The 21,968-nt window shown below is 38.1% G+C and overlaps 1 protein-coding gene across 6 annotated transcripts in view; it reads right to left on the reverse strand.

Moving 5' to 3' along the window:
* Positions 1-21,968, reverse strand: part of HIPK3 (homeodomain interacting protein kinase 3) — a 107,930-nt gene that overhangs the window by 83,971 nt on the left and 1,991 nt on the right. The window lies entirely within an intron of this gene.

Raw genomic sequence — 21,968 nt, forward strand, 5'->3', positions numbered from 1 at the left:
ATATCATTTATTTTAAAGTTAACCGCAGACAAACTTATATTGAGTTTTTAGATATATTAAATATGTGGTAAGAGTATAAAAATACACATTGGGAGTTCCCATCGTGGCTCAGTGGTTAATGAATCCAACTAGGAACCATGGGGTTGCGGGTTTGATTCCTGGCCTTGCTCAGTGGGTTAGGGATCCGGCATTGCCGTGAGTTGTGGTGTGGGTCACAGACACAGCTCAGATCCCGCATTGCTGTGGCTGTGGCTGTGGCATAGGCTGGTGGCTACAGCTCCGATTAGACCCATAGGCTGGGAAGCTCCATATGCCACGGGAACGGCCCTAGAAAAGGCAAAAAAATAAAAAATAAAAATAAACATGCTAGGAATAAAGAGGAAAGAAGGTACTTCAACTATATGAACTGTTTTATTTTGCAACCAGGGTGGCAGCTGCATAGAAATTTGTCCTATTACTCTCTACACCTTCATAGCTTAATTTACATTTTTTATTGAAGTATGGTTGAAGTACACAACGTTGTGTTAGTTTCAGGTGTACAGCACAGTAATTCAATTACACATATCTATCCTTTTTCAGATTCGTTTCCCTTATAGGTTATTACAAAATACTGAGTATAGTTCCCTACACTATATAACAGGTCCTGTTGCCTACCTATTTTATGTAAGGTAGTAGGTATATGTTAATCTCATCCTCCTAATTTATCCTTGCCCCCCCCCCTTCCCCTTTGGTAATCGTAAGTTTTTTCTATGTCTGTGGGTCTAGTTCTGTTTTGCAAAGAAGATCATTTGTACCTTTTATTTAGATCCCATATATAAGGAACACTGTATGCTAGTTTTCTTTGTCTGGCTCACTTCATTTAGTATGATCATCTCTAGGTCCATCTATGTTGTTGCAAATGGCATTGTTTCATTCTTTTTATGGCTAATACTGCATTGTGTATATATACCACATCTTCTTTACTCATTCTATTACTCTCTATACTTTCATATCTAATGTTAATTTTTAAATAAAGAGGGGAAAAAATCTAATAGTCACTAGAATAATCCTTAATTTTTTTAAGTTAGAAAAATATTACCATTTTAGATATTTTATTAGCATTTTCTTTCTTTTGTGTGTGTGTGTGTGTGTGTGTGTCTTTTTAGGGATATGGCATATGGAAGTACCCAGGCTAGGGATCAAATCGGAGCTGTAGCCACTAGTCTACACCACAGCCAGAGCAACATCGGATCCAAGCCGCGTCTGCAAACTACACCATAGCACATCAATGCGCTCCTTCTAGCAAGAGGCAAACACATGTATACACATAATACATCACTAATGAGATAATAACATAAGAATGTGTGAGCCACACAGGTAGCAAAGAAAAGGGCATGATTAACATATGCCCTGAAAGAGCACAAAAGGATTCATAAGAAGTTAACTTGAACTAAATTTTGAAGGATGATGGGAAGAAGTCTGTTAGGAGGGATATTTCAATAGTACAAACCAATAGCACATATAAGAGCAGAGACTAATGAAAAATATGACATATCAGCTTTATTTGGCTAAAACAAGGGCCCACAAATTAGGGCTGGCCAAATCCAACCCAGACTATTTTTGCATGGCCCACAAGCTAAAATGGTTTTTGTATTTTAAAAGGGCTTTTAAGGGAAAGGAAAAAAAAAAAAAGCATACAGCAGGGATTATATGCCACTTGCAATACCTAAAATATTTGCCATTCAGCACTTTAAGAAAATTTGCCAACCTCCACACTAGAACATAACTTACTGGTAAAGGAAGGCACTAGAGAAAAAGATGATCCTTGAGAAGAAGAAAGACAATCTTTAAGAAAAAGATCACAAATAATGTTGTCTTCCATTCTAAGGAGTTACAGGTGATGGGGTATCTCTGAGGAGTTTTAAATAGAAAACCTATATAATCCTATTTGTATTTTAGAAAGATTACTCAGGCCATTTTGTGAAGGATAAACTGGGAAGAAAAAGTAATGGAAACAACAGTTGAAAGACTACAGTAATAGAACAGGTAATAGTTGATCAGAGCCTGAGCAAAAGCAGTACTAAGGGAATGAGGTCCAGAGTACTGATTACCAGTAGTTAGCTACAGACAGCTAGGAGAAAACCACAGAACTTGGTGAAGAGTGAACGAAGGAAGGAACTGACACAACCACATTTCTGGCTTGAAAAACTGATTAACCAAAAAAAAAAAAAAAAAAAGTCTTTTAAAGAGAAATGAGAAAGAAAAAATTGAACTCAATTTTACAAACGCTAAGTCTGAGGTACCCTGTGACTTAGCCCAAATTCTCTTTCTCAAATGTAGTCTCATAAAAAAGGCCTGCATTCAGGCAGTTTACTTGGCAAGTTATCCCAGGGGTCACGAGTGAAGGGCATGGGGAATAAGTTAGGAAAGAGGAAAAAGCCATTAATAAATGTAAAGGAATGATGGGATTAAGAAATGAACCTTTTGGTAATGATCATAATAATTGATTCGAACAAGAATTATCAGGAGTTCCCATCATGGCTCAGCCGTTAATGAACCCAACTAGCATCCATGAGGTTGCGGGTTCGATCCCTGTCCTCGCTCAGTGGGTTAAGGATCCAGTGTTGCTGTGAGCTGTGGTGTAGGTCGCAGATGCAGCTCGGATCCCATATTGTTGTGGCTCTGGCGTAGGCTGGCGGCTACACCTCCGACTGGACCCCAGCCTGGGAACCTCCATGTGCTGCAGGTGCGGCCCTAAAAAGACAAAAAAACACAAAAAACAAACAAAACACAAGAATTATCAAAGGATGCAAAACCTGGGTGAAAGTTTCAAGAACAGGATATTATTGTCTAGAGACAATTCACCATGGGTCTCTCATGTTTCTCCATGTCCATGTTATGCAAGCAGAGACACCAAATACTTTGTTCTAGAGTCTCTTTCCAAGGATATCTGTATATTGAACAGCCTTGGAAGGTAGAGATCGAGCCCTCCTCCTGAGCAAAGGGCAGGATACATAATGTCCAAGACAACAAAGATAATGACTCCCCCCTTCCAGCATGTCAGGCAGGCTCAGAGCCCCTTAAAATGAAGATTTGCCTTTCCTAAAGTAATGCAACTCTTCCTGTGCAGGAGTCACCTGGCCCTGTTTGCATCGCCCTTGTACGAACTGAGTCAGGGAACCAGGGCAAATACTGACACACTGACTACTACCATCGCTGAATAAGAAGGTTCTTTATCCTCGACCTTAGAGTCTCTTAGCTTATGCCACCAGCCATGGCTAATTTGTTAGCTTGAAAGAACCATCATAGCTCTTGAAAATAACACATTTCCAAAGTACGTTCCCAAGAGATACATATTAATCAAAAGGCAGAAACCAGCAGGTACCACCTTAACCAAGTGATCAATGCTAAAATTGTCTGTAATGGGATATACTGAAATCAGGGGCCTCCTGGTACAATATATTGGGGGGAACAGACTTTACTGTAATACTTCCAAGTGCAAGAAAACAAAACATCCAAACTGCGGGCCATTCTACAAAAAAAAAAATACTTCAAAAATGACACGTCAGGAGTCTGAGAAACTTCTCAGGTAACAGAAAACACACATAACAAAATAGTCTTTGATTTTAGGGAAAAAATAGGGATATATGGAGTAGTCTCTACTCTCAAAAAGTTCAGGAGAAAAAAATACAGATACAGAGAGAAAGTGTAAATGCAAATGAGGCAAAATGTTAACATTTGAAGACTTTAGATTAAAAAATATAAAGAAACTCTTTGTACTATATCTGTAAATTTTTTGCAGATTTATTTTTTTGCAAGTGGTAAATAGAAAAAAAGAATATAGAGTGAGGGCGTTCCCATCATGGCTCAGAGGTTAACAAGCCCCACCGTATCCATGAGGACGAAGGTTTGATCCCTGTCCTCGCTCAATGGGTTAAGGATCCAGTGTTGGTGTGAGCTGTGGTTAGGTCACATATGCGGCTTGGATTTGGCATTGCTGTGGCTGGCAGCTGCAGCTCTGATTTGACCCCTAACCTGGGAACCTCCATATGCCACTAATATGGCCCTAAAAAGACAAAAAAAACAATAACAAAAAAGAATATAAGAGTGAGAGACACCAAACAGTATTTTTCATTCACTGCAGCACTATTTATAATAGCCAAGACATGGAGGCAACCTAGGTGTCCATCAACAGAGGAATGAATAAAGAAGATGTGGTACATATATATGCAATGGAGTGTTACTCAGCCATAAAAAAGAATGAGATAATGCCTAGCAACATGGATGGAACTAGAAATTACCATACCAGATAAGTCAGACAGAGATAAACATGATATCATTTATATGTGGAATCTAAAAAAAAGATACAGATAAATCTATAAAATGGAAACAGACTCAGAGACTTCAAAAACAAACTTAATGGTTACCAAAGGGGAAGGGGGGGAAGCATAGATTGGGGTCTGGGATTGGCATATGCACACTACTATATATGCAATGGATTGGTCAACAGGGACCTGCTGCACAGCACATTGAACTCTAAACCAATATTCTGTAATAAAATATATGGGAAAAGAATGTGAAAAAAATGGATATGTGTTTATGTATAACACTCATTTTGCTGTACAGTGGAAATCACAACACTGTAAATCAATTATAATCAATAAAACTTAAAAAAAAAAAACAACTTTCTTACACAAGGCTGCTCTTCAAGGATTTCTCATTTAGGATTGAACATCTTAGGCATGGCCCAGACTCACCTAAAATCTACAACTGTCAGGCACAGATTGCGTCCCTGCCAGCATTAATTTAGAAGTATTCCTAAGCAGTGAGAGGAAATCTTTACATTTAAAAGTATTAGTTAATTCACATTTCTTTTTAGAGTTTAGAGTCATTATGCAATTTCTTTTTATTTGCGGGGGGGAAGGGGGGGGGATGCAGGCTTCATATGGAAGTTCCCAGGATAGGGCTCGAATTAGAGCTACAGCTGCCAGCCTTTACCATATCGACAGCAACGCAGGATCCAAGCCGAGTCTGCAACCTATACCACAGCTCAAAGCAATGCTGGATCCTCAACTCACTGAGAGAGGCCAGGGATCGAACTCGCATCCTCATGGATACTAGTCGGGTTTGTTACTACTGAGCCATGATGTGAAGTCCCCCCCCCCCCGTTTTTAGAGGCAATTTCTCTAATCACTAGAAACTAAAACTAAAATTTCACTATGTGGTCCAATAAATCTGACAATAAAAAGGCATTTTCATTCTTGAAAACAGAGAACTTAGACCTAGTCTATACAACAGGAATTTAAAAATGGAACTATATGACTAGCATTATTCAGGCAATAAAAAGTAGTATCTAGTCGCACTGGTTCATTTCTCAATTACTTTGTTTAAAGTACATATTTATAAAAGACAAAAGAGCATGTCTTCTTAGAAATTAAAAAAACAAGGTGCACTAGAAAGTATGTTTTAGTGTGAATAGTAAATGACTTTACCACTTCACTGGACATTTTAACACCTATATCATTAAACAGGTCACTTTACCAGTATTATATCCAGGAAATTACTGACACTAAAACATTTCATGTAAGAGACCTTTTCATATAAATGAACCACCACAAATTGTAAGGCTTCATAAAATAAATCTGCTGTCTCAGGTACCTACAAAACATTTATTTGAAAACACTAAAGTCTTGGGTATTTTCCAGCAGTATTGTGAACAAAGCATCTAGGGAATGTGTTGACTATAACACAAATCAGCCCGTTAAATAACAAGCTTCATCTGACTTAGCAAAACATTCCAACTTTTGGAACAGAAAGTGATCTGCTGGACATTTCAAAGCTGCTAGAATTCACCCTGCCAATACAAGTCTTTACTTTAGAAAGGCTAGAAAAGAGTTAATTAAAAATAGTACTTAGCATATAATTCTCTAGATTTTTTTAAGCTATATAAAATCAAAACTCAAAAATGGAAATACTGACATAATAGTTGACTAGAAATGAAAAGTTCACCCAAAGCACTCTTTCTTGAAGTAAACTTTAACAATTTAAATCTAGTTTATAAAACTTAAGTACACAAAAAAATCTTATTTAAATTCGTCACACAATATCTAGTAATACTAATACCTACCAAGGGATCATTAGAAAAATTAAAACAGCTTTATAACTTTATGTTATGAACAACTCTTTTATTAGAAAGCCAAACGGATTACTTCCTACTTTGTAGGAAATCTGTCCCAAAGAACCACCACAAAACTTTTATTTCTTATAAAAAAATCATGTACCTAACTTTTAAAGCCTGAGTTATTAAAGATTAAGAATGCAAAGGTCAAACGATCCTTACATGAGCAACTCTGAAACAATTAAATCAAAGGAAGTTAAATGCTAGATTAATAATTTGATTAAATGTCTGTTGCTGATAAAGCAATATAAAGGAAAAAATTCTGATAAGATTTTTGTAAGAGACGATAGTTCAAAGTTCTAAATGAAGATTTACAGAATCAAAGGTCAAGTTCTACAAAACATTTCTTAATTATAGGCTATGCTAAATAAACAACTTTAAGATTCTCCCTTTGGGAGTTCCCGTCGTGGCGCAGTGGTTAACGAATCCGACTAGGAACCATGAGGTTGCGGGTTCGGTCCCTGCCCTTGCTCAGTGGGTTAACGATCCGGCGTTGCCTTGAGCTGTGGTGTAGGTTGCAGATGCGGCTCGGATCCCAGCGTTGCTGTGGCTCTGGCGTAGGCCGGTGGCTACAGCTCCGATTCGACCCCTAGCCTGGGAACCTCCATATGCCGTGGGAGCGGCCCAAGAAATAACAACAACAACAAGACAAAAAAAAAAGACAAAAGACAAAAAAAAAAAAAGATTCTCCCTTTGTATTCCCAATACTACAGCATTCTATATTCATAACTGAAAGAGAACCATCATTCCAGAGTGATACTTATTTAAGAACTAAAATCTAAAACTTGTAGAGTGCAGGGAACTCTATTCAATATTCTGTAATAAACAAATATGGGAAAAGAATCTGAAAAAGAATGGATATATGCATAATGGAATCACTTTGCTGTACACCTAAAACTAACAAAACACTGGAAAATCAACTCTACTCCAATATAAAATAAAAATTAAACTTAAAAAAAGTCTAGGGAGTTCCCGTCGTGGCTCAGTGGTTGGCAAACCTGACTAGCAGCCATGAGGATGCAGGTTTGATCCCTGGCCTCACTCTCGATTAAGGATCTGTCATTGCTGTGAGCTGTGATGAGAGCTGTGGTGTAGGTCGCAGACAAGGCTCATATCGCACGTTGCTGTGACTGTGACTGTGGTATAGGCCGGCCACTACAGCTCCAATTCAACCCCTAGCCTGGGAACCTCCATATGCCACCGGTGCGGCCCTGAAAGACAAAAAAACTAAAAAAAAAGTCTAAAAACGCGTGAAGTGAGAACAGAAGCTGACACACACACGCAGTTTTTCATTTAAGAGCTGAAGAAAAGTATTTACAGCTACTTAAGCTTGATTTTAGTTCTTTTAGGGGCTTGTTTGTTTTTTGTTTTGTTTTTGTCTTTTTGCCTTTTCTAGGGCCGCTCCCGAGGCACATGGAGGTTCGAAGGCTAGGGGTCCAATCGGAGCTGTAGTCGCCGGCCTACACCACAGCCACAGCAATGCGGGATCCGAGCCACATCTTCGACCTACACTACAGCTCATGGCAGCACCAGAATCCTTAACCCACTGAGCAAGGCCAGGGGTCGAATCCACAACCTCATGGTTCCTAGTTGGATTCATTAACCACTGAGCCACAACGGGAACTCCTAGTTTTTAGTTTTGGAAGAGATCTTTATGAAAGACATTTTAGGGCATGAAAAAAATAAACAAAAAAGTCTATGACTTGTTCTTTCCAAATTATGTTAAGACCCTATATGGTCCTGACGTGACCTACACTGTTAAATTCAAAGGTTTCCCCCTCTACAATTGTGTTCTCTCTATTCATGTTTTGGTTGCCAGCTATACCACTTTATTTATTTATTTTTTTTGTCTTTTTGCTATTTCTTGGGCCGCTCCTACACCACAGCTCACGGCAACGCCAGATCGTTAACCCACTGAGCAAGGGCAGGGACCGAACCCGAAACCTCATGGTTCCTAGTCAGATTCGTTAACCACTGTGCCATGACGGGACCTCCCAGCTATACCACTTTAAATAAATGCTATTTTTTTTTAGAAATTCAGTGAAATATCTTTAAAAACCCTTCTAATGCAGGAACTTTTAAGTTTCAAATTTTAAATGCTATAGATGTCTTGTGAACTGAGGATGATCTTTCATAATGTCATCAGGAAATCCTGCACTTCAGGAAACTATCCTATCAAGTGAGAAAAAACAGAAGGAACAGAAAAGACTATGTTAGGAAGAATAAAGATCTCATTCTTATTCTCATGACAAATTTGAGGAAGAGAACAAGGCAGAGATTTACAGAAGGTATCCTTAAGAAAGGCAGAAGAAAACTAAAGAACAATGTAATTCATAAAGACCTAAAGAGAGGGAGTTCCCGTCGTGGCGCAGTGGTTAACGAATCCGACTAGCAACCATGAGGTTGCGGGTTCGGTCCCTGCCCTTGCTCAGTGGGTTAACGATCCGGCGTTGCCATGAGCTGTGGTGTAGATTGCAGGCGCGGCTCGGATCCCGCGTTGCTGTGGCTCTGCCCGTTGCTGTGGCTCTGGCGTAGGCCGGTGGCTACAGCTCCGATTCAACCCCTGGCCTGGGAACCTCCATATGCCGCGGGAGCGGCCCAAGAAATAGCAACAACAACAACAACAAAAAAGACAAAAAAAAAGACCTAAAGAGAAAGAAAAGTTTTTCAAACGTACTGTCAAAAAAATGACTCAAAGAAATGACAATGAATTCTTAGAAATCTATTAGAACTACTTCTGTTGAGCTTGACTACTTCTAGTCATTAACTTTTTTAGAGTGACACATTGTTGAGTTGCATGTAATAAGCTGTGAATTAAAACTGCAGATTTTTATGCACTTAGCAAGGGTCACAAATATTTCTTCTACTGGAGTTCCCATCGTGGCTCAGCGGAAATGAACTGACTAGGAACCATAAGGCTTATGGGTTCGATTCCTGACCTCGCTCAGTAGGTTAAGGATCTGGTATTGCTGTGAGTTGTGGTGCAGGTTGCAGATGCAGCTCGGATCTGATGTTGCTGTGGCTGTGGTGTAGGCTGGCAGCTGTAGCTCCAGTTCGACCCCTAGCCGGGAACCTCTACATGCCACAAGTGCAGCCCTAAAAAGAAAGAAAGAAAAAAAAAAAACTTCTTCTACTATAAACCCTACAGAAACACCAAAATATTTTTTCTTTTCTTTCCTTTTTTTTTGTTTTTTTTTGTCTTTTTTAGGGCTGCACCTGAAGCATACGGAGGTTCCCAGGCCGGGGGTCGAATCTCAGCTGTAGCCACCAGCCTACATCAGAGCCACAGCAACACAGGAACCAAGCCGCGTCTTCGACCTACACCACAGTTCACGGCAACACCGGATCCTTAACCCACTAAGCAAGGCCAGGGATCCAACCCGCAACTTCCATGGTTCCTAGTCAGATTCATTAACCAATGAGCCATGACGGGAACTCTCAAAATATTTTTTCTATTAATGTAAAAAGCCACACCACCATACATTATATGTGTCAGAATTATAATGATAAGAAAAACATTCATAGAACATTCTCTAACACCATACACAAAAATAAACTCAAAAGAGATTAAAGACCTAAATGTAAGGCCAGATACTATAAAACTCCTAGAGGAAAAAACAGGCAGAACACTCTGACATAAATCACAGCAACATTTTGTTTGATCCACCTCCTAGAATAATGACAATAAAGACAAAAATAAACCAATGGTTGGAGTTCTCGTCGTGGCTGAGCAGAAACAAGTCTGACTAGCATCCATGGGGTCGAAGGTTAGATCCTTGACCTTGCTCAGTGGGTTAAGGATCTGGCATTGCAGTGAGCTGTGGTGGAGGTTGCAGACGTGGCTTGGTTCCCCTCATTACTGTAGCTGTAGTGTAAGCCACCGGCTACAGTTCCAGTTCAACCCCTAGCCTGGGAACCTCCACATGCAACTGGTGTGGCCCTAAAAAGACAAAAGACAAATAAATAAATCAATGGGCTCTAATTAAACTCAAAGCTTTCTGCACAGCAAAGAAAACCATTAAAAAATGAAAAGACACCGAATGGGAGAAAAAATTTTCCAAATGATTAGCAATTCCACTCCTGGTCATATATCCTGACAAGCCTTTTCCTTAAAAAAAGATACATGCACCAGCACATTCACTGCAACACTATTCACAACAGACAAGACATGGAAACAACCTAAATATTAATCAACAGATGAATGGATTAAAAGATGTGGTACATATACACAATGGAATACTATTTGGCCATAAAAAAGGACAAAAATAATGCCATCAGCAGCATCATGGATGGAACTACAGACTCTCATACTAAGTGAAATAAGTCAGAAAGAGGATAAAAACCATATGATATCACTTATATGTGGAGTTTAAAAATATGGCACAAATGACCTATCTACAAAACAGAAATAAATCATGGACATGGAGGGCACCTTGTATTTGCCAGGGGGTAGGGGAGGGAAAGGAGGGCTGACAGGGAGTTTGGGGTTGATAGATGCAGACTGTTTCATTTAGAATGGATGCGTGATGGGGTCCTGCTGTGCAGCACAGACAACTGTACCTAGTGTCTTGGGTAAGAACCTGATAGAAAAATGGAAAAAAAAAAAAAAATGGGTGTGTATGGGTGGCTGGGTTACTTTGCTGTACAGCAGAAATTGAAAGAATATTGTGCCCTAAATCTACTTTTTTTTTTTTGGTCTTTTCAGGGCCACATCCACGGCATATGAAGCTTCCCAGGCTAAGAGTCAAATCAGAGCTGCAGGTGCTGGCCTACGCCACAGCCATAGCAATGCCAGATTCGACCTGCCTCTGTGACCTACACCACAGCTCATGGCATCGTTGTATGCTTAACCCACTGAGCAAGGCCAGGGATCTAACCTGCATCCTCATGGATGCTAGTCAGATTTGTTTCTGATGAGCCACGACGGGAACTCCTAAACCAACTATACTTTAATAAAAATTAAAAAAAAAAAAAGAAAAAAGAGGGGAGTTCCCATCATGGTGGGACATGGCTTGGATCTGGTGTTGCTGTGGCTCTGGTGTAGGCCAGTAGCTATAGCTCCCATTAGACCCCTAGCCTAAGAACCTATATATGCCTCGGGTGCAGCTAAAAAGACAAAAAGACAAAGACAAAGACAGACAGACAGACAGAAAGAAGAGAGAGAAAGAGAAAGAAAGAAAGAAAGAAAGAAAGAAAGAAAGAAAGAAAGAAAGAAAGAAAGAAAGAGAAAGAGAAAGAAAGAAAGAAAAAAACATTCAAATTCATCTGGCTAAAGAGACTTTTTTTTTCTTTTCCATCCACATATGGACGTTCCTAGGCCAGGAATAGAATCCAAGCAGCAGCTGTGACCTATACCACAGCTGCGGCAATGCTGGATCCTTAACCCTCTACACCAGGCCAGGGATTGAACCACACCACTGAGACCTTACCAATGATCCTTAATCCACTGAGCCACAGTGGAATTCCTAAAGAGACTTTTTAATGCCATCAGCATACAAAAAGATTAAAAGATGATTAATAAAGTTTCCTTGAGATTGAAGTTGCCTAATAATATCTAACACATTGTAAGTTCAAAATTAAGATTAGTTATTGACCCTGTGGCATAAAATAAAGAAAAACATGCTAAATCATTTGAAAATGGCCACAAAGTAGTTACAGTTTACTGATGAGAAATTTATCTCAGATAACAACTAAAAATTTCTTACTGGCCAAAACTAATCTCATGTCATTTTTCAGGCAAATGCATAAAGGTGTTAGGTAGAATCTCAAAATAACAATTACATATTAATTACATATGATGAATACATGAAAATTGTTATTTTAAAACAACGTTAGCACTTAAAATGTTATTTATTCATAGAAACCACACAAATTCAAAAAGTAAAAATACGTGACTCAGTGGGTTACCAACCCAACTAGTATCCATGAGGATGTGGCTTCAATCTCTGGCCTCACTCAGTGGGTTAAGATCCCGCATTGCCCCTAGCTGTGGTATAGGTTCTAGATGCGGCTCCAATCTGGCACTGCTGTAGCACAGGCCGGCAACTGCAGCTTGGATTCAACCCCTAGCCTGGAAACCTCCATAAGCCCCAGGTGCAGCCCTAAAAAGCAAAAAATAAAAATAAAAATATCACTTAGCCTAAATTATCATTACCTGAAATCAGACTGCTAGAATAGGCAGATTAAGGTAAAATTTAACAAATTTTGACATAAAAACATGAAAAGATACACACTGTTCATTCTAAAAAAAGGTGAAATTTCAGTATGGCAGTCAATATTCAATTCCTATAAATTATAAAATATTCAGGAAAAATAACCTATTCCCTTCAAATCATTCTAATGTACATTTTATTATGCTTACAATCACAAATCATAATACATGTTTAACTTGATGTCAATTTGTTCTCTTATGAGATCTTTACTGTTATTTTGAATAGCTGTGTAATATTCTACTATATGTACATATTATAAGTTGCTTACTACTTTTTTCCATTTTTTATTATATTTAAAAGTTGTAATGAATATTTTCATATAGCTTTTGCACATTCTTAACTTTCTTATTGGATTTTTAAAAAGAGGACATGATTTAAAACTGCCAAATTTTGTTTTGCAAAATACAGTTGTGGCTTTTATTTTTAATGCATCTGTTAGAAACAAACAGTTTAAGACTTAAAGTTTCAAACATAAAACCACAATAAAAATGAGTAAGGGGAGTTCCCGTCGTGGCGCAGTGGTTAACGAATCCGACTAGGAACCATGAGGTTGCAGGTTCGGTCCCTGCCCTTGCTCAGTGGGTTAATGATCCGGCGTTGTCGTGAGCTGTGGTGTAGGTTGCAGGCGAGGCTCGGATCCCAGCGTTGCTGTGGCTCTGGCGTAGGCCGGTGGCTACAGCTCCAATTAGACCCCTAGCCTGGGAACCTCCATATGCCGCGGAAGCGGCCCAAAGAAATAGCAAAAAGACAAAAAAAAAAAAAAGAGTAAGGATACCAAAGAGTAAATGCAGAAAAAGGAACAAATTTGGAACTAAGATAATCAATTCAGTTTGAGCTACCTAGAGTTCAACAGACAGTTCAAAAGGTAAGCTGAAAAGCTCAGAAGTGAATAGAGCACACTATGGATGCTAGAGGAGTACATAAACCATGAATAAAAGAAAACTACTGGAGAGCTTAGTAGACATAATTTCACCAGAGTGGCATGGAGAGAGCTGTACACTGCCAAGGGCTAAGAAGTGAATAAAAATTCAAACAGGCAGAGTACACTTTTTAAAAGTGTGGAAGAAAAAGGAAGATAGGTCCACAGACTTGAGGAAGCACAATTAAAAGACGTCTGCTTAAGGATCCCAGATAACTGATCCCTTTAAAAGGGTGAAGAAAAAAAGGGCCAAGAAAAAGGTGGAAACTCAAGTTTTTGGACAGGATCAAGATGCTGAAAAACACAATTCAGGATGAAATCCACAACAGAGAAAAGGGAGCAACCTTGGAGGGAAGGAGATATTTCTTTTCTTGAGAGAGTAGTGAAAACACAAAGTGTATACTGGTAGAAATTATGCCCAGAGGTGGAAGGTTGTAAATCTGGATGAAGTTCACACCTGTTGACCTCTATCTGGATAAGTTCACACCTGTTGACCTCTATCTGGATGAGTTCACACCTGTTGACCTCTATCTGGATAAGTTCACACCTGTTGACCTCTGTGTTAAGAACACACTCATCTGCTAGAATTAAAGAGGTGAGGGGAAAGGTAGGGTTTTGAAAAGCCAAATATATATGTATATGACACACTCACAAGTGCTTCATCTGGGACCTGTCAAACTACTCAATAAAGAAGCTATCCTTTGATTAGAGGATATAGGTAGAGTACAGAATGCCTGTATTTGATTACTTTTTTTGAGGACTTTTTTTTTTTTTTTTTTGTCTTTGCTATTTCTTGGGCCGCTCCCACGGCATTGGAGGTTCCCAGGCTAGGGGTCGAATCGGAGCTGTAGCCACCGGCCTACGCCAGAGCCACAGCAACGCAGGATCCGAGCCGCGCCTGCAACCTACACCACAGCTCATGGCAACGCTGGATCATTAACCCACTGAGCAAGGGCAGGGACCCAACCCGCAACCTCATGGTTCCTAGTCGGATTCGTTAACCACTGCGCCATGATGGGAACTCCTGATTACTTTTATGATAATAATATATTCGATTTCCCAATGTGGGCACTTTCAAGGATATAAAAACCTTTTAAGACATGATCTCTAACCTCAAGGAACAGTTCAGATATTATTTTATATTTTTTAATGTAACCCTCCCCAAAATGTAACATTTTAAGTTACTTTTTAATAGGTTACAAGTGAGGGATTTCATTTTCTTCCAATCAGATTAATAGGAAACAGTTTCAAGCTAGATATACCTTCAGATATGATATACTTTAAAAAGATTTTGTAAGTTACAGAGGAGCCACTGAAAATACTTTAAGCCCTGCCACACTAGGCTTAGGGCAACTCACAAGGCAAGCATTCCAACTATTTTCTGCTCAAAAGCTACTGGCAAACCAATTATGTTATAGTGCTTCACACCATAAGTTTCCAAGAATTTCACTTTAACTACACATGTACAAAACATCAAAATGATACCAATTGTCAAATTTCATTAAGAATATATCATATACAATTATAATAGGGGCAATGCAACACATCTGCCCTTTGCATGACTGTTTTAAGGACCCCAAGCTAAAGAGACTTTTGATTTACATAAATTAAGTACACAAATAAATCCCTTTAAATAATGGTTTCAAAATAAATTACAGCTAACAATTTCAATATTCTCAAAAGCACCTTAAAATAGAATCCCATCTATACCCTGTTTTCATCTTCTTTTTTCTTTCTACAGGTAGATAAAAATGAGGCTTGTAATCCTAACTGGGAAGGTAATAACAACATAGTCACAAGAGGCAAAACTATTACAGTTTTCTCAGGCAATTCAAGAATTTGCCCGTCCAGCAGGAAAAACCTTGAGAGAACAAAAGAACTAGACTAACCGTATTTGAGAAATGACTCTATTCTTCATTTAAATTAACATACAGCATGTCTCTATAAGGCAATTAGACTATTAAAATGGCCAGACTCGATGGAAAGCTTATCACAAAAATAAAATTCACAGAATCTATTTCCTCAAAACAGAGGAAGTAGGTTCCTCTCTTCATTCATAGCATAGCACCCTGAACTTAATGAGCACTCATATACATACTAGATAAAACAGCTTTCAAACACATTATTTTATCATTGTTTTAACTGCCATAAAAATCTTTCACACATTTGTGGCCAGTCTGTGATCCAACTACAAAAAATATTTAAAGCACACTAACCAGATCAAAAATTTAATACTTTTGAAGTCAATATTATGGTTACCTAACTTAAAATACAAAACTACAACTAATATACTGTAGAGATACCTATCACCAATGAAACTGATGACAAGCTGGCCCAAAATGTGTGTGTTTGTTTTGTTTTGAGAACATAGTGAAGCATAGCATCATATATAAGCTATCTAACACATAACCTGTAATTTTCATTGTGATTTTGTATCACTGTACCCTATTTAATCTCAGTAGAAGTTGTCATAAGTTACATATTTAAAACCCTCAGAAGTATTAAATTATACTTTAGAAGAAATGTCACTAGAAAGTCAGGTTCAACTTTCAATATGTTATCAGTCCAACTAACTTATTAAATATTTAAGGCAGTGGCATTATATATCGAAAGCAGTACAGTTTACCAAATCTTGTTGTATTACTAAACAGCTAACACAGTCAAAATATATGCAAGTAATTTTTTTTTCATGCAGCAAATGAGATTCTTATGCCTTAAAAAACTGCTTTATAAAAGGGGAGACATTTTCGAGGCAAGTTATGTTCAGCAAATATTTCAAAGTTTACTATCCTGTTTTTTTTAAACTGTAAAACTCTTTTTTTTTTTTTGTCTTTTTGCCATTTCTTGGGCCGCTCTCGCAGCATATGGAGGTTCCCAGGCTAGGGGTCTAATCAGAGCTGCAGCTGCCGGCCTATACCAGAGCCACATCAAGGTAGGATCCGAGTAGAGTCTGCGACCTACACCACAGCTCACGGCAACGCCAGATCCTTAACCCACTGAGCAAGGCCAGGGATCGAATCCAAAACCTCATGGTTCCTAGTTGGATTTGTTAACCACTGTGCCACAACGGGAACTCGTGTAAAACATTTTTTAATGTACTAAAAAATATGCAAGTAAGTAGGAAAAAGTTGAAGAATTTGAAGTTAAGCATTTTTAGTAAATCAAATACTTTTCTAAAATTTCTAAAATGGAATAATTGGCTAGTTAAATGCAGCCAAGTTTTATACTTTTTATTAAATCCTAAAGACAGCTGTCTTAGTAAACCATGTGTAATCAAATATCTTTATAATAAATGGCTGCAAAATTTTAAAGGAAGGAGTGACTCATTCTATTGATTTGATTACTTCAATATAAACCATACAAACAATTTTTTTTACCAATGAAAAAGAGTGCTCCAGCATTAATAATTACACAAAATAAAGAATTTATCTGACCATCCCTTGCAATCCTTTATTTTCAGTGTGACCAAGAATTATTATATAATCGTCTTTCACAATTTAGGTCCTTTCCTAAAGGAAAAAATACAGCTCAAAGGAGCAAAGTACTATATTTCCCTTAATCTACTCTAAATCTCCATTTTGTTTAGGTGTAACCTTTCTGTTAAATAAATAAATAACAAAGCAGCAAAAGAAATGCAAAATGAAAAAGTATCTGGAAATGTAATCTTTAAAAGAGATGTTCATCTCAGAAGGTAATAAAAATGTGTGTGACAGAGAAGTCTGGGTTTTAATTGAGTCTGGAAAACTTACATTCATGTATTAACTGCAGCCTAGTTTTATTTCTAAGGATCTCCACAAACTAAAAAAATTATTCTGAGCCTTTTGCAAGAGTTCTTGCTTATTAATTTCCACTGCCAGTTTTTATGTCCCCAAGGTAAGCCATTGCTGCCTCACTCCCCACCCTAGGAAGCCCTCCATGACCATCAGGCATTATCAATAAAAAGAAGGGAAGTCAAGTCCTACTTTAAGCATTGGAGTTCAATAAAGAATAACGTGTATATCAATAATAAAGCCATACTACCTTTAATGTGCCCAATCTCATCTAAAGTATAAAAGCTGAAAAAGAAATCAAAACTACTGGAGTTTCCATGTGACGCAGCCGGTTAAGGACCCAGCATTGTCACTGCTGTGGGTCAGGTCACTACGGTGGTCAGGTTTGATCCCTGGACCCAGGAACATTCACATGCCATGGGAGTGGCCAAAAGAAAAAGAAAAAAAGAAATCAGAATTACCAATTAATTTGGAAGCTCATGCTGGCAAGAGAAAGTCCAAACGGGAGTGTGAAGAGGAATGGAAAGAAACAAAACTGTTCCATTTTATTTTATTTTATTTATGTATTTTATTTATTTATTTTATTATTATTATTATTATTTTGTCTTTTTGCCTTTTCTAAGGCCACACCCTCCGCATAGGGAGGGCTAGGGGTCTAATTGGAGCTGTAGCCACTGGCCTACAAACACAGCTAGGATCCTGGGTTGCTGGGGCTCTGGCGTAGGCTGGTGGCTACAGCTCCGACTCGACCCCTAGCCTGGGAACTTCCATATGCCGAGGGAGTGGGCCAAGAAATGGCAAAAAGACAAAAATAAATAAATAAATAAAAGGTGTTTAAAGGGAGTTTCCATTGTGATGCAACGGAGAGGAATCTGACTAGTATCCATGAGGATGGGGGTTGATCCCTGGCCTTGTTCAGTAGGTTAAGGATCCAGCATTGCTGAGCTGTGGTGTAGGTCCCAGATGGCCCATGTTGCTTGGCTGTGGTGTAGGCTGGCAGCTACAGCTCCAATTTGACCCCTGGCCTAGGAACTCCATGTGCCTTGGATGCGGCCTAAAAAAACCAAAAAAATAAAATAAATTTTTAAAAAGTTAAGTAAAAAGGTATTTAAGGGGGAAAAAAATTATTCCTATAAATCAAACTCATCTTGGAGTTCCCAGTGGCCTAGTGGTTAAAGACCCAGCATTGTCACTGCTATGGCTCAGTTTTGATCCCTGGCCTGGGAACTTCCGCATGCCATGGATGCAGCCAACAAAAAATCAAACACATCTTAATGGCAATATGTTTTATGCTCTTCACACTTATTTCAAGTTAGGCCTATAACAAGATTTTTTCACTGTATGGAAATTTATCTTCCCTAAATTCTACTTAAATAGGAAAATAAGTTGGGGGTACAGGGGCATTAAAAAACTGGCCAAGGACAAGCAGATATTTCACCAGACTGATCGTTCGGCAGGTATTACAGCATATTCTTAATTTTTCCTACAAGTTCCCACAATATTTCATTGACTTTGTAAGTACGTGAACTCTGGTCTCTAGAAACTAGAATATTTAAATCAAAACAGATTTCCAACTCTTCCAAATCCAATTAAAACAACCTCTTACCACACCCACTACAGCCCAGCTTTCTCTATGTCATCTGCCCTACTATGTTCTCTCCCACACGGTCTCCCTCAGAACTGAAAATTCTTAGGCATTTCCACTGTGACTCAGCAGAAACAAACCCAACTAGGATCCATGGGGATGTGGGTTCAATCCCTGGCCTCGGTCAGTGGGTTAAGGATCCAGTGTTGCCACAAACTGTGGTGGAGGTCACAGCCCCATCTCAGATCTGGCATTGCTACAGCTGTGGTGTAGGCAGACAGCTGCAGCTCTGATTCCACCCCTAGCCTGGGAACTTCCATATGCCGCAGGTACAGAACTAAAAAAATTAAAAAATTTTTTTAAAAATTAAGAGGAACTGTTCAGGCCAAAATATAATACATTTAAGGGGGAAAAAATTCCTGGTTTGTTCCATTTCAAAGACTTTTCTGTGAGAAAAACACAGCTTTATAAAGTACTGACTTGACATTAACCACTAAACATAAAAGAAAATCAGTTTAATCACCTAACTATTCCCAAACTACAAATGCCATCCTAAAAATCCCTGTTTCCAATACTCATGAGTTCTTCTTTTTTTTTTCTTTTTTCTTTTTAGGGCTACACCTGAGGCATACAGAAATTCCCAGACCAGGGGTCCAATCAGAGCTACAGCTGCTGGCCACAGCCACAGCCAACTCAGGATCTGAGCTGCATCTGCGACCTACACCACTGCTCACAGCAGCACCAGATCCTTGACTCACTAAGCTAGTTCAGGGATCGAACCCATGTCCTCATGGATGCTAGTAGGGTTCATTTCCGCTGCACTACAACAGAAACTCCCCCCAGCAAATTCTTTGAATTCCCACATAAGTAGTAAGTGCAGAGACTCTAAGACCCTAGCTAGCATACTAGTGGTGCGTTTCAAAATCTAGGCAATTTGTTGCCCTGGTCTAGTGACACATGGCCCAAGTATCAACTGAGAACAGCCCGATCTGCTAAACTGGTCAAGGTCTAACTGGACAAACATTTAGGTAAAGTGTGTAACACACCTTCTCTAAATATCTGGTCTATCTTGGTGCTAACTGATTAAGATAAAGTCCAAAAGAAGAACTATGAAAAAGCTACAGAAGCAACGCGCAAACATTAAATTGTTCTTCCCCAAACCACTCTTAATTATACCAATCTAACCACAAGAAGTGGACTGTACTTCCCCAAAGTACAAAAGTGCTTTGGCTATCCTAAAATTCCCCACTGATTCAAAACTTCTACTCCAAATCTATATCCCTGTTCGACTTGTATTAAATGCTTAAAGGTACTAGACAAGATATGTTTTTTAAGCAATTGAATCCAGAACCAGTAAGAACATTTAAAATAATTTCTTAGACTTAACATATGTATCATGTAGAAAGGATTACCCATGACAGAGCTTTGGGGGGGCTTAAAAAAAAAAAGTAATAAAATACACTGATAGGTTCCTCCATTTTAACAAAGTTCTAGTAGTCTGTCTTCAAAAATAACTTCCAAGTTAAATATACCACACTGGGAGTCTCAACTTCAGACATTAGGCAATTAGGACAGCTGCAAACCCAGAAATTTTACATGAAGATTTCTTTTGGCAGCAACTATATAATCATATAACAAGTTATTTTGTGTCCTTTCATAGGTAAAAGGCAAGAATAACTCTGAAAAGTTATTTTAAATATGGAGAATTTCAAAGTTCCTTAAATCTAAATATTGCCATGACATCTTTTCATCTACAAACTCAAATGTATATAGAGTTGCAATGGAAACTACGTATTTAAAGCCTCTGAAATAAACTTACCACCAATAATGCAATTCTAATCTACCATACTATCACAACTGCTGCGATCAGAGCATTACATTAAGAAAGTTAACCTCAAAAGCTATCAGAATAAGCCATTCTAACATTCAAACAGAAAATAACTTGCAAACGAATACAGCCTTTCCAGTCAATGGATGTGAAACAGGCTTGGGAAACAATATTTTAGCATTTTGAAATTTACATTTTCCCCTTCCTCCCTTCCATATATATGCCATCAGCGTTCACATATCAAATATTTAAAACAAAGCTCCATCAAAAGTTCACTTGACAGCTGTTGCTATTTTAAGTTGCAAGAAAAAAAGGGATTTCAACAACCTGCATTCAACAAATACTTACGTGCCCTGCCAAACTAGCTATAGCAACCTACCTCTGTAATTTGTACCTTATTTTATGATGCCCATGACAGAACACCCAAAAAATTAAAACAGCATGATCTGAAGCTTCTTTTCAAGCATGTTTACAAGAAGAATTATCTCATAAAAACCATCCACTTTTATATGACTCTAAAACTCCATGCCCAGAAGCCAATGACTGGATTATAAGCAAGATAATGACAAGTTCAATGGAAAAGGTATTATGACAATAAACTAGGACTGGCTCACCATGTTGTGATCTGCTTGCCTAATATGTATGTTTAGCTACTGTGGTCAGCAATGTCCAAATATAAATCTGAAACACTTAATGGATGGTTCAGTTCTAGATTTCAAGCTCATTTTATCTTTCTAAAACATAGAAAGGCTCTACACATACACACACAAATTTAATATACTGCCTTAAGTATAAAGGAACAAATTATTCAATTTTTCTATAAATATAAAAAAACACAAAATGAGATGTCCAAAAGCTCAAAATATATCTTCACATCTTCTCCTTAACACAATTAAAAACAAGTTTCAAAAATAAAAGAAAAACATCAGGCTGAGCATTCTATTTCATAGAGTTCCCTATACTTTAAAAATACATCCATAAATATTCCAAGAAATGCCTTGGTGATTTAAAAGTAAGGAGCTTTATTTGGTTGGTTACATTTCAACTACTCTTAAGAGGCATAAAGACATAAGGTAACCAACAAAACTATAAAAACTATGCTTTTAAAAAAGGTCAGGCATATTTTGTTTGCTTAAATACTAAGTTTAATCATGACCTATCAAAATCTTATCATGGCTCATTGTATAAAATTAGCACTGCATTTGCAAGCATAAGCAGAATCTAGACTTATCAAACATATGGTGAGGCTTGCATAGCTTCTGAAAAATTAAATGAGAATGCAGGACTAAGGTATTTTTAGTTGGGTAGCAAACAAAACTCACCGATCCTACTCAAAAGTTTTCATCAAAAAACTGATCAAAATAAGAACCTCCTAAAATTTTAAAAGGTCCAGCAATCAAAACTTTGAAATAAACTGAAACGGTGTGACTATAAATCCTTCCACTTCAGAAACTAACAAGGAAATACCTAAAATAGAAAGAAAAAAAAAAAATCAGC

Source organism: Phacochoerus africanus, chromosome 4, assembly GCF_016906955.1.
Source record: "Phacochoerus africanus isolate WHEZ1 chromosome 4, ROS_Pafr_v1, whole genome shotgun sequence".
NCBI classification, from domain to species: Eukaryota; Metazoa; Chordata; class Mammalia; order Artiodactyla; family Suidae; genus Phacochoerus; species Phacochoerus africanus.